We start from the raw sequence: 13,302 nt of genomic DNA on the forward strand, positions 1-13,302 counted from the left end.
AAAGGAAGGGAAGGATGGCTGATAGTTGAAGACAAAGAATAAGAGTGAAGGAGAAGGAGAAAAAACAGTGAGGAGGGAAAATATGTCTACATGGTACAGGATTACCATTGCAGATCGGTCAAAGATGAGAGCCAGGTCTAAAAAGGTAGAAAACGTTTCCCTTAGTGTAGCAGTTCTCATACTTTTTTCATGGATCACTTCTGGGAGGAAGGGCAGGATATAAATTTAATAAATAAACAAACTTCCTGGGGGGTCTCAGCAGGTCACTTAATAAACTTTCCTTGCCTTCAGCTCCAGCCTCATCAAAGCTAGCACCATATCATGAAAAATTGGGCTCTAGACCCCACCAGTGGCAAACTTTTAGATTAAAACCAGCACCTGCACTGTGTTATGAAAATTACAAGCCCTATTCCAGGGCCTCATTAGTCCGTTCGATAAATCCACCCCTGGTAAAAATGGCCTCCATCTCCATTGTCAGGGGAAAAAAATCACGTGCAGGGCCATGTAAACATATTATTGACTGTTCCAGACCTTTCAGCAGACCATATGAATGGAGCTCATGGCCACTAGTGGTCCACAGAACGCAGTTTGAAAACATCTGTTCTAGACTGCCCTGGCAACAGTAGACTGCCTACAGGCTCAGGAAAAGGAAAACAACTGTATTGGGGGAGGCATTTCTTCCTTCTAATTGACGTGAGGTCCCAAAGGAACCGAATAAAATGTCCCTAGGGAATTACTGAGAATGCTAATACTAATAATGGCAGAGGCCTGAATGGAACTAAGAAGAAAATATCAGGGACCAAGGTATATGAGGCTACCTACAGTCACTGTAAAAAAAACTCAAATGAGTGGGGGGTGACGAAAGAAAATGTAGCTTAGACAAGGTCTTCGGGCTCTCTAGCACCACATGCAAGGCTCACCAGGAGCCCTCTGTCCTCACTGCTGGGGAATCTCCTTGAGCCACCGAGGGTCGAGAAACAAAAGCCGGACGAAGCCCCCTCCGTTCCAATACCTCCCCGCTCCCTCCCTTTCTTTCGCGTAGGCGCCAAGCTGTAGGTGGAGCCCGCGCCCCGGCCGCTCCAGTCCGGGTTTTCCAAACGTCTCTGCTCCTCCTGATTGCTCCGCGGGGCTTCGGTCTGGGGGTTTCAAGCGCTGCTCGCTGGGGACGACGTCCTTCGCCCCATCCCTGCTGGGCTCGTGCCTTGGCTGCCGGCCTACTTCTGCGGTGCCCACCAGCGGCTGTCAGTTGCTCTTCGCCGCTGCTGCTGCGCCCAGGACGTGAGCTAGAGAGCGGTGCCTCCCCCGACCCTCGCTCGTTGGCCCAGCTGTCTGTCTCCGGGTTTTGGGGGGGAGTGGAGGCCAATCGGACCCCCGCCCCAATCGGAGAAAGAAAGCAGCGCAGGAGCCAGCCGGACTCTCCAGCCGCGGGAACGGCGGCAGCCGCCGCCTGTAGCTCGGCCGAGGTGATGGCGGCGGCTGGAGGCTGCCTGTGCTCGGGCAGGCGGCGGCGGTGGTGGCGGCGCTGCAGCGGCTGCTCTGAGCAGTGAGTGGAGCGCAGCCGCAGCGGCGGGGGGCGCGCGCGCTAGGGCGCAAGGCTGGCGGTCGCGGCGAGCGAGGCTGAGGGAACGACGCGGTTCAGCGCGGCCCGCCGGGCGGGCGGCCTCTCTCCGGATTCTGGCTTAGGCGGGCGCGGCGCCGGCGCGAGACTCGCTTCTCTAGTCGCTGCCGAAAGGTAAGCAATGCCTTTCTCCTCTCGCCGCCGGTCCCTCCGTCCCTCCCTCCGTCCCTGCCCGCGTCTCGCTCTTTTTCTTTCCCGCGGGGGGTGGCGGTGTTGCGTTCTGCCTTCCTGGGCGGGAGAGATTCGGGAGCCTCCTCCTCTCCTTCGCTCTCCTCGACGAGAGGCTGCGTCGGGCATGTGCCAGGAGGCTCCTCGAGCAATGGCCCTGGGCTCTGGGGTGTCCGGGTGGCATCCGCGGCAGCGCTGAGAGGAGAGGAGGGGGAGCGAGGCGAGGGATGGTGTTCTCTGCTGGGCTAAGCGATGGTGCCCCCCTTCCGCTGCACCAGCAGCAGCAGCAGCCTGGTCCCCGCTGGCGGCAGGTAATGGCGAGCTTTTGGCTTTCGATGTTTAGGAATGGTATGGAAGGGGGGGAGTCAAATGTATAGCCCTGCGGCGGGGGACCGGGGGGGCATCGTTGTGTGCTGGGGTGGGGGAAGGGCGGCGATGCCGTGAAAGGATGACATCTCGCAGTCTCCCCCCCCTCCTTCCCCTTTGGGTAGCAGGTAGGCGAAGAGGTGCCATCTCCTGAAGGGGGGAAGGGGGTTGTCGAGGAAATGAGGCTTCCTTTCCCACTCTTGTGTAGAAAGAGGGGGGGCAAGGAAGAGGCGCTGTATGAATGTGAAGGGGAGGTGTCTTTCCTTCCCTCTGCTCGATGAATGGATGCTTCTTTTGCCTTGGGTATGCAGCCCGCCTTTGCTTGCTTTGCTGGGTCATTTGGGCCACGAGGGTTCCTGACTCGCTTTCGAGAGGAATTCCTCCCGCCCCCCGCTCCTTCAAAGACCGCTAATGGAGCCTGTCTTGCAGCGCCCTAAGTCTTGGCCCTACCTGGCGTTTTGTTCTCATTAGCAGGCGGGAGTTCAATGTCGCCAATAGCAACGGCTCGGCTTCTTCTTTTCCCTCCGCCATAAAGATGCTGTGGCCCAGATGTTTAGATTTTTCCTCTCCAGTTGCAAAGACCCTATCTCGAGGTAGGGGGGGTGTTGGATGCAATCCCTCTCTGCGGGAATAACCGTTTGTCAACCGTGGACGAATTGTGAATTGGGGGAAGACAAGACAAGCCTCTGGCTGTAACTGTCAGGGCGTCCGTGTCCCACACAAGAGATCTGCTTGCATTGATACTAACCAAGGAAAACTGGCTGGCATTCTTGCTGTCCACACTTTTTGCACTTGCCTGCAATTAGGTGCTTAGGAAGGATGGCCAGAGGCAGGTTGATTGGCCCTTACAGATGTTTGGGTGCAGAAGAGGTGGAAATACTGTAGTTTTTGTTGGAGAAAGCTTTTACAAAGTGCTCCATCAGGTGTGCATGCATGTGTGCCTCTATGCCCTTTGCCACAAATTGCCTCTTCAGATGGAATTCAAACAAGAAAAGGGCTTTTCTCAGGGCCAAAGACTGGTTATAAAGGGGGGGGGCACTGTATTTCCAACCTTTATGTTTCCTTAAGGCAAACCAACTGCCCTCCCTCACATTTCTGTGTTACTATCACTGAGGTGATGCAATCTCTCTCTTGTGGCTTCAGCTGGTGCTGTTTTGTTGTTTGTTATGAACGTTAATCCTTTATTTAGCTTCACATACTCAAAGGAACTCTATTATGTTGCATCCTGTTAAAAGAAGGAAGAGGTGACTGGATGCAGATAATTTGTAAATATCAGAGTGCCATCATTGCTTTGTGTGTTTTTTAAAGAAAAGAGAACATTGGCCTACCAATTCCGGCTAATTAAAATTAATTGAGTTAAAAACCAAAAGAACTATAATACTTTAGTTTATGAAGATGTGTGACATTTCATCTGAAAATGTGGTCAATTTAGCACCACTTCAAAAGGGGTTTTGCCTACAAAGCCTTCTGAGATATGATGATCTGAAGAAGTAGTTGGCTTTTTCTACTGAGTTACATTCTGATGTTTCTAACTGAGGGCTCACAGAGTAGCATTTTCACTTCTGAGTAGTAGAAAATTCACTCTGCTAGTACATCCAGGGCCTTTTGGAAAAACAAGATTTGATTCATGTCCTTTGTTTCTTAACAGGCTGTATTTCATAGCGTTTGCATGTTCTACAAGCCATGATGTCATCAGGATGATGCCTATCAAGTGTTGTACTGTATAGCTACAAAGAATTAGGATGGACAGACTTTGCAGCCCCGTTAACTGTGTGTGGCTTTTGCAGTTAGTGGTGAGACTAACTACATGGAAGCAGCCCAGAGCTCAGTCACATAATGAGTACCAGTGAGATGGAACTTGTGCACTACCTGTCACATGCAAACCCTGCATTAAGTTGGGACTTGCTTAGATGTAGAGTTGTGTCTCTGCTTCTCTTTAGATTTTGAATGGCAAACAAGCTATTACAGTAGAACTGATTTCCTTTCCAGTGGTGTAGCGGTAAATTGTAAAGTGCATAAGCTCATCATGACAGCCCCCATCACCATTCCCCTAAGGAAAGTCCAAAAATGCTGGCATGTTGACCTATTATTTTATACATGCACATCAAATAGCAGAAGTATGTAGCATAACATACTCCAGTGAGGCCTGCCTGGCACAGACTTTAACATCTTTTCAGGGTCGGGTTAAGATCATCCACTTTTCCCAGGTGTTTGGTGCGCTGTAACAAGGTTATAATGGCCCATATACAGCTGATGTTTTAATGTTGCTGTTGTTGAAGTGATTCTTGAAGTTGTTGTGGTGTATTGATGGTTGCTGTTTTTAACTGTATGTTTTTATTCTGTTTCTAAGTCACCTGGAGACTTTTTTGTATTAGGCAATTAATAAAATGAATAACAATGATATAATAATATCTAACTTATTAGAATCAGCATGACTTCAGTCCTAGGCATAGTTGTCTGGGAGTAAGTGCCATTGAACTCAGTGGTGCTTACTTCCAACTGCATAGCTTCAGCTTGTAGAACACACAGAGATCTTCAGCCAGCTGAAATGCATCCTTTTTATTTACTTAGAAATGCAAATAATCTTGCAAAGAAGTGTTATCATTTAAATTGTTAGTGTGAAGTTGGAACCCCATCAAATAAAAGGAAAGAAGTATCCAGCCTCTGCTTGATTATTTTCTTCATTCTCTGACTTCCTTTATGCTAATCTGCCACAAACAAACACGAAAGCCTCATTGTCAGCTCATACACTTTCTTAGAGCAGGGATTCCCAAAATCTCTTTTCCCTCACTGACCACTTGAACATTGCTGATAATCTTGGCAGACCACTTGATTTTTGGTAATGTGTTTTTTGTAATACATTGTGCTTGATATTGTATGATTTTAATTGTATTTTAATGCTTTTATTTTTTTATATACTGTACTTTATTGTATTCCATAGAATTCAAATTGTAATACAATAAAATACATATAAGGAAGAAAAGAAGTAATTAAAATACAATTAAAAATTATATGAATATTTAAGATGATGGATGTACCATTTCCCAAATTCAAGCACAAATCCACAGACTACTGGAATGAAGCTTATCCGTGGACCATAGTTTGGGAGCCCCTGTCCTAGGGTTAGGTGGGTTTGTTAATTACCCTGGTACTCTGTCACTTCATGCCATTGCTGTTGCCCTCAAAAATGTCCTGCAGTTCCAAGTCCCACCACTGTACCACTATTCCTGTTCAAGGGATTCCTGTCCACACAGGTTGTTTTTGGGGCCAGGAGAGCAGAAAGGGGGAGAGTGTACTTGCTGGCATGGAGCAGAGACTGTTCACAATTTTATGATCTCTTTTTATCTTTGTTCTTCAGTAGTTTGTAGTGAATGAATCTCTGCATAGTAACTAAAATTTCTGACAAAGGATTTTGTGCTTAGGAAATCTACCTGTACCTGGGAATAAGTAATTATTTTCTTCAGAAATACAATAGCTCTGTTTACTGGGTCCCCAAATTTTAGTAGAGCTGATAAACTTACTGAAGCAAATGGAAGTGACAGAGAACCTAGTTATTTGGAGAAGGGGTTATCATATAATTACTCTAGAGAGTACACACACGTACACCCAATTGTTTTCACACAGCACATTATATGGGAATCCATCATTTTATGGAAACTATTCTGTTTTCTTTGCTTGCTTGTGTTTTTGGTGGCTCTTGTTGAAGTAATTGGTTTCTGCAATTATTGCCCTGGATAGGACTGAAACAGAGTTGCCCACTGCTTACTTTCAGAACATTTCCTTTTGTTCCTTTGACCTTATGGTTTGATGTTCTTTTCCTTATGTGACAATGTTTGAAATATTCCTTTAAAGGTGTAATATATATTTAATGCAGTTTCCACAGTCAGTTAATATTGGGTAGTATCTATGAGGAAGAAATGTTTTATGACAGGCCATGTATCTATTCTGTAGGTGGCCACCCTATAGTACAGGTACCATAAAAGGCATGGCATGATGGCAGCAGCTGTTTCTGGCATATTTAGGCAGGAGTAGCCCTAATTCTGCACCTCAGCCTGCTTCTCTTGTGATGTTTATTGCTTGTTCAACAGCTCAATAGACCAGACGCACAATTACATCAAAATACAGAATGTTGTGTTTAATGCACACTGCAGTGGCATTGTCTGATACTTAGGACTTGTCGCATGTTTGACTAACAAGCTTGCCATCACTGAGTCATTCTGTTAAAATACAGTGTCCCTGTTGCTATGACCCTTTCATGCAGATGCATTGCACTTTGAAATGAAATGAGACCTGCTGACTTTTGTTTGGTGGTTGGACTTGTTGGTCCCCGATCAGCTGTGGTAAAATATTGGATTTGTTCATTGATTTCTATGGGCACCTCTTTTGCCTTGGGGAGAAAAAAAAGGTCTGTTGGATGCCAGAAGCCTACAGTGTGTCTACTCACTAAGGTTGCAATCCCACGCGTGCTTTCCTAGGAATAAGTTACATTGGACCTCAGTGGGATTTAAGTTTTGAGAAGACATACCTAGGATTGTGCTTTAAGTCTATGCAATCTGCTTGCAAGCTAGCAGCTTCCTCAGTGTGGTAGCAGCCAAAGTCAAATTAAGCACCGATGGCTTTCCCTTACTTGACTAACAAACTTAAAAAGGAGATTTAAAAAGAGGGTAAGACTCCTGTAATTTCTTTTGTGTGTGGGGGTGGTGGTGGAAGACATTTAAAGAGGCAAAAAAGGGGGTTATAGAGGTGCAAAAACATTAGTAAACAACAGAAATTTGCCCAAGAAGGGACTTTAAAAAATACCCTGCTATATCTTGGCCATTGCTTAATTAATCTGTATGATAAATTGGCTAATATATGGTCATCAGCATGTAGATATTCCATGCCAGATTTTAGGGAGTGTGTGTCATGGCCCCGTCAGAGGACTCCTCAGATGAGGACGACTCGGGAGTAACAGCAGCAGACCCAGGAGCAGCAGGAGACACGGAGGAGCCTCCTGAGAATCCAGCTCCTTCTCCCCCTCAGCTGCAGAGCACCCCAGGGACAGCAGAGTCCCTGCAGCCAGACACAGACAGTGAACAGGATACTCCCCCCTCACCTGCAGAACGTAGACAGCAGAAGGTCAGGCAGAAGAGAGGCAGGCCTGTCTCCTTAAGGCCCAAACGCTGAGGGCTCACACCTGCTGTCCATCCTGCTCTTTATAAGGCACACCTTGGCTGCAGCTTGTTGCTGACTGCGACGTCAGGCGTGGCTTTGTGTAGACCTAGTTTCCCTGCAGCATCTCTCTGACTGACTTCCTTGGCAATTGATCCCGGACCTCCACTGACCTCGCTTCTGGACTTCTGACTCGGCAAGTACGCTTCGGATAGGCCTGGCAGATTTACAACCCGACTGCTGGCTAAGGACTTTCCTTCCCTGCCAAAGACCCAGGAATTTCCAGCCCCACTGACACTGCTGATGCAGTGTAAAGCTGACAGTGTGGATACATCTCCTGTGTTTCCTTAACATTTAGATGATTTATGCTTCATAATTGTGGATAGCAACCTATCAGAGCTAGTAACAGTAGCACTTGAATAATTACATCTTTATTCATACACATTCCAAATTAAATGATTGGGAAAATCCCATGTGCGTGGTCACTCAGGCTTAGGGAGATGGATACTGGTGTGTAATATTTAGAATATTCAAGTTACTGATTTGGTTGTTTATTTTGTCTTCCAAACAACTGAAAATAATGGACACTTTAAGGTGGTGCTGAGGATTTTGGGATGTATAGTAAGCTACTGGACTCTATATTTAGATCTCAGAAGTTTCAACAAGGGTGACTGACAGGCAGTTTGAAGCCACTGGATTGGCCAGGCTTGCTGTAAATGCTAGAGAACTGGCCTTCTGCCCATGGCTGTTCAACAGAGCAATGCCTTATGCTTGCTGCACTCCATGCTCCAACTCAGTGATTGATCTCAAGATTTCTTGAGTTGGGGTACACACCTTCCTGATCTAATTTGACCAGGCCTCCATAGCTGCAGCCTGGCTCTGACATAAGGAAATAAGCGGTGCTCAAGGTGATGTCAAAGACAAAGGCCATTTTAATTCAGACTTTGAGTTTCTATTTCTCAGCTACCTGAACATGTCCGCTGAAGGATGATTTCAATACATAACTTGTGACCTGGATCCTGCAGTGTCTATGTGGCCATCAGGTCTGTAGTTTCCAGTTACTGATTGAAATAGCTGCAGTCATGCTCCTGAAAATAATTCTGGGGGTATGGTGGTAATAATCTCACGTGGTCAGAGGTCCAGTGTGGTTAGACTTTTAAGTAGCCCCTATGCCACAAATTGTCATTTTGACAACATTCCAGGAAGGGCAAGCAAGAGAATCTCAACATTTTTATCCAAAATGGAGCAGCATGGAAAAAGTTGCCGCTCCTTGCAATTCTGAAGAGGAAGATGCATTTCCCTTGACTGCACCCATCTGATGCAAAAATAGGATTTTTCCTCACAATCAAATAGAATTCCCAAGGTTAGGGAATCTACTATCTTGGCACCTTGAATATACAATGAGAGGGGTTGCCATGTGGATGCTGGTATGGGCTCTTCCTATGAGCATATGGTCTAATGACCACTCCCATTATATGTTGAGTGTTCGTATAAGAAATGAATGGGAAATATTGATTTTCTTTGAAAAGCAATTGTGAGAGTGGAATCTGACTTGCCAAGCAGGCTGTTCTCATCCCATGGACTCATGACAGTGGGAAGACCAAATACTGGGAAATTTGCAGGATGCTTATAAATGGAGAGCAGTTTTTTAATATCATAAATTACTTAGTAAGAGTAGTTTTCGTCCAGCTTTAATGGGCTTCATGAACAAAGTATAAGGACAATTTGAAATTTTGCTTTAAGGTATGCTTAATAAATGTACCAAATAATTTAGTAACAGGGTAAATGCCTCGCTTCAGGAAATAAAAAAGCTGAATTTCTCTTAGGTAGGAGAAGACACTTGACTGTCCAGGATAGTTGAAAATGTTTTTTAAATGTGACTGGCTAAAACTTTTTTTTAAGAACAAAACAGATATAAAATGTAGTAGTAATATAGTTATTTCCTTCAAAAAGTCTTTGTTATTTTATTGTTTATTTCTTTGTATTTTAACCATTTATTTGTTTGTTTCTTTATATATATCCCGCCCTTCCTCCTAGTAGGAGCCCAAAAGACTAATTAATTAATATGTGTCTACAAAAGACTAATGAATTTGTGTTGAAAAATAAGACGCTTCAAACTGTTTTTCTTGACTACTTGGGCTATTATTTGTTGATCTAAATTACATGGCGAACACAACTGAATATTTTTATACAGATGAGGGTCTTAATCTGTATGATATTAATGTATTTGTCTGTAGTTGAAACAGACTCAGCTAGGAAATCAGACATGTTAATCCTGATGTATTTAATTAATTCTGAGTTTAATTGCAAACCATAAACATCAACAGGACAAAGTACTTTTAAACATGTTTTAACTGATTGGTGTATCAGGATCTTAAAATTAATAGCAGATAAGTGAGCATACAATGTGCCAATGTATTGGCATTACAAGGACATAGATATGTATTCACTAAGAGGCAAAAAACCTTGCGGTTTAAGAACATACCTATAGCCCACAGATATTTCTATCAAACTTTAAAAAGCAGGGAAATTGGACAGCTATAGTGAATGCACCAGGGGAGCAGGAGACCTGACCTCCTCTCTGATATATTGGACTGTCCTACAAATTGGTCAAAATGCAAACACCATTTGGGTTGGTCTTTCACAGTCCAATCCACTTCCTGTGTAGCTTGGAAGAATTTGGTAACATGCCTCTGAGCACCTGGTGGCAACACCTGCAATCAGCACAATGGGGATGAAAATCCCCCCTCCCAAGATGATTGGGAAGAAAATTCAACTGGGGAGCAATGGGTAATGTTTCATCATTTTCATCCTCATCACAGTGTGTTAGGCATTAAAGCTGAGACACCCTCCTCTCCTCTGCAAGCCTGTGCCATTTTGATCCTCATCTTAGTGCATGCCACAATGGGAATTCAAAGAACCTCCTCTCAGCCCCCTCAGTGGGGGTTGAGCAGTGGAGGGGGAGAGTTGACACTTGTGTGCCTGGCCCTGCCCAGTCTGGGGTCTGACCTTTCTACTGTTGGAATGTAACCCTGACAGTTTTGAACTGAGGTATGTGACCCTTGGACTGAAAAAAGGTTCCCCCTTTATCTTCCCAAGATAATACCTCTGTTCTGGCACATGTTACATATACTTCTTGCTTCAGAATTATTGCTTCAGAAACAAAGAACGTATGACCTTCAGAATTACTGTTTTTACCTCTGTAAATTTAACTCATAGATTAATCTATTAAAATGCATATGATTAATCAACTTTCTTTAATTGGATGACACAACCCACCTTTCCATGACAGTGGTAATATGGCAATGGCTAAATTTCAGTTAAAATGATCCCTCAGCACATGGTTTGGAGGATTATCAGCAAACATAGGAATCCCTTCTACACACATTTCAGTTTGGAATTTAGCACTAACCATAGTTAGTTGTGACACTGGAATCCATGAAATAGTAGGGCTGTACACAGAGCCCCAATCTGATTTGTGGGGCCAATTTTTAAATCCAGATTGGACCTGATTCAGTTTGGACAAATCCAGACAATACAAATCTTTGCAAATCCCATTGGCTTGCATTGGGAAACCAAAACAGCTGTAACTTTATTGTTTTTTTCATATAGGGCCATGAAATTTATCGATATGCTAGCTCCTATAGAAGGAATTAACCCTGCCATATGGAAAAACTTTAAAGGTGGCTAGCACAAAAACCCCTGAGTAGCTCCAGTGGTTTTTGTGCTAGCCACCTTTACATAAGAACATAAGAAGAGCCTGCTGGATCAGGCCAGTGGCCCATCTAGTCCAGCATCCTGTTCTCACAGTGGCCAACCAGGTGCCTGGGGGAAGCCCGCAAGCAGGACCCAAGTGGAAGAACACTCTCCCCTCCTGAGGCTTCCGGCAACTGGTTTTCAGAAGCATGCTGCCTCTGACTAGGGTGGCAGAGCACAGCCATCATGGCTAGTAGCCATTGATAGCCCTGTCCTCCATGAATTTGTCTAATCCTCTTTTAAAGCCATTCAAGCTGGTGGCCATTACTGCGTCTTGTGGGAGCAAATTCCTTTGGAGTGTTTAATGTTTTAAGATTAAAATGGCCATAAGGCTTTTGTTTTTTCAACAGGGGCATGAATGTTGGAGACATGTTAGCCCCTCAAGAGGGGAATAACTGTGCCAAATTAGACAGGTAGCTCCAGGGTTTTTTGTGCTAGCAACCTTTAAAATGTGGTTTTTTTGTGTGCTGCTTGTACGCTGACTATTTTACAAGATTTACATACACACGCTTGACAAAGTACTAATAAAGACAAACGCAGAAAATAGAACACAGCTGTAAATAAACCTAACCTAAAACTAGAGCCAAAATGGGGGGGTGGGAATGAGGAAACTTAGACACAGACAAAAACACTTAAAAAATAAGAATGGGACTGGGATTGATTGGGGAAAGGATGGAAAACAAACAGATATAAGGCTGTACAGGGCCTTGTATTTTGAAGGAAACACAAGCTGATCAGATGCCACCAAACTCTTTCTAAGAGACAGAACTTTCAAAGGAGTTGTCTGCATTTTAAGATTTCACCATTCGTCTCCTCAAGCATCGTGACTGAAGAGTGTTGGGTAGGGTTCCCTACAGCTCTCAATAACCAAAATTCAGCTCCCCTCTTCTCCCTTTCCCCACCCTGGCATTCTCTTCATATGGCGTTGTAATTAATAATTGCAACAGTTTGCAGACAGTCTGCCTGGCTCTCTGAGAGACTATTTGAGCTACAGATTGGCACAAATCACTACAAATCATTTTGGGTTGACTCAGTCTGTTCTGTAGCGATTTGTAGCTCCCTCAACCCAATCCAGACAGGCACAAACTGGCTGAACTCACTTTGAAGCTTGGCTAAATCTGCTGCACAGCCATACAAAATAGTGCTGGTCATTCAAAACAGAACCAGAAATCCATTTCCAACCATTCTCCTTCCCCTCCCCCTCTCTTTCCCCTCTCCATCCCTCCTCCTCCCGTCCTCCCCACCCCCTCTCCAGGGCCGGTTCTAAAGGGCGGCCAGGTGGGGCACTGGCTGAGGGCCCCTGGAGCTACAGGGGGCCCCCTCAGTGGCCCTTCCATGATCCGCGGCAATCCGCGGCCCCCTACCTACCTGTCTCCTGCATTTTAGTATTGCCCTTAACAAAGATGGTGGCCGCGGTTTTCCCTAAAGTACTGAAGCCCCTGCTGCCATCTTAGTTGATGGCAGAGATACATGCACGTAGCATGCGGAGGCTTTATCCCGTTAGAGAAACCGCAGCCGCCATATTGGTTAATGGGAATGGTAAAAAACAGGAGACAGTAGGTGGGGTGTGTGGGGGGCTGCGTGCACGCCAACGCAAATGCGCACACACGTGCCAGGGCCCAGGGCAAGCTGATGCCCAAGGGCCCCAGCATGCCTGGAGCCGGCCCTGCCCCTCTCCCTTCCTCCCCCCTCCTCCCCCCTCCAGTTCTCCCCCTCCCCTTTCTCCTCCTGCCCCATGGTTAGTTTCACCCATCCTAAGCATGATTGCACGGGAGTAAATCCCATTGAACTCAATAAGCATGCAAATAAACCTACTCCCCTCCCCCATACTGGTATAGCACAGTGGGGAGGAGAGCCTGGCTGGGAGTCCAGAGTCTGTGAGTTCAAATCCCCACTCGTGTCTCCTGGGTGTCAAGGGCTAGCTAAAAGATCACCCCCACAGTGAATGGCTCAGGGGTCACGTGCCCTGCCACCTGTGCAGCCGTGGGCAAGCTGCACAGTCCCAAGGAGCCCAGTTGCCCCCCAGCTGGCAGTTGCGGACAAGGAAGGGGCTGGCTTGTGCAGCAGTGGCAAGCTGAGCAGGCCCTAGCCATCGGGGGAGGACTGGCCTCAGAGGGAGGCAATGGTAAACCCCCTCTGAGTACCGCTTACCATGAAATCCCTATTCATAGGGTTGCCATAAGTCGGGATTGAGTTGAAGGCAGTCCATCTCCATTTTGGAGGGCAAATGCTAACCACTGTTA

General features: G+C 45.8%; 1 protein-coding gene across 10 annotated transcripts in view; it reads left to right on the forward strand.

Moving 5' to 3' along the window:
* The first annotated feature begins 932 nt into the window (after positions 1 to 932).
* ADGRL3 (adhesion G protein-coupled receptor L3) overlaps positions 933 to 13,302 on the forward strand; it is an 852,526-nt gene continuing 840,156 nt past the window's right edge. For 4 of the 10 annotated variants that reach the window (XM_061637973.1, XM_061637927.1, XM_061637950.1 and 1 more), the window contains exon 1: positions 934 to 1,732. The gene's annotated coding sequence lies outside the window, so the exon portion shown is untranslated. Of the gene's footprint in view, positions 1,733 to 1,870; positions 2,098 to 13,302 lie in introns of those variants that run through there. The other 6 variants (XM_061638008.1, XM_061638001.1, XM_061637992.1 and 3 more) reach the window with 3 other exon arrangements.

Source organism: Rhineura floridana, chromosome 1, assembly GCF_030035675.1.
Source record: "Rhineura floridana isolate rRhiFlo1 chromosome 1, rRhiFlo1.hap2, whole genome shotgun sequence".
Taxonomy (NCBI): domain Eukaryota; kingdom Metazoa; phylum Chordata; class Lepidosauria; order Squamata; family Rhineuridae; genus Rhineura; species Rhineura floridana.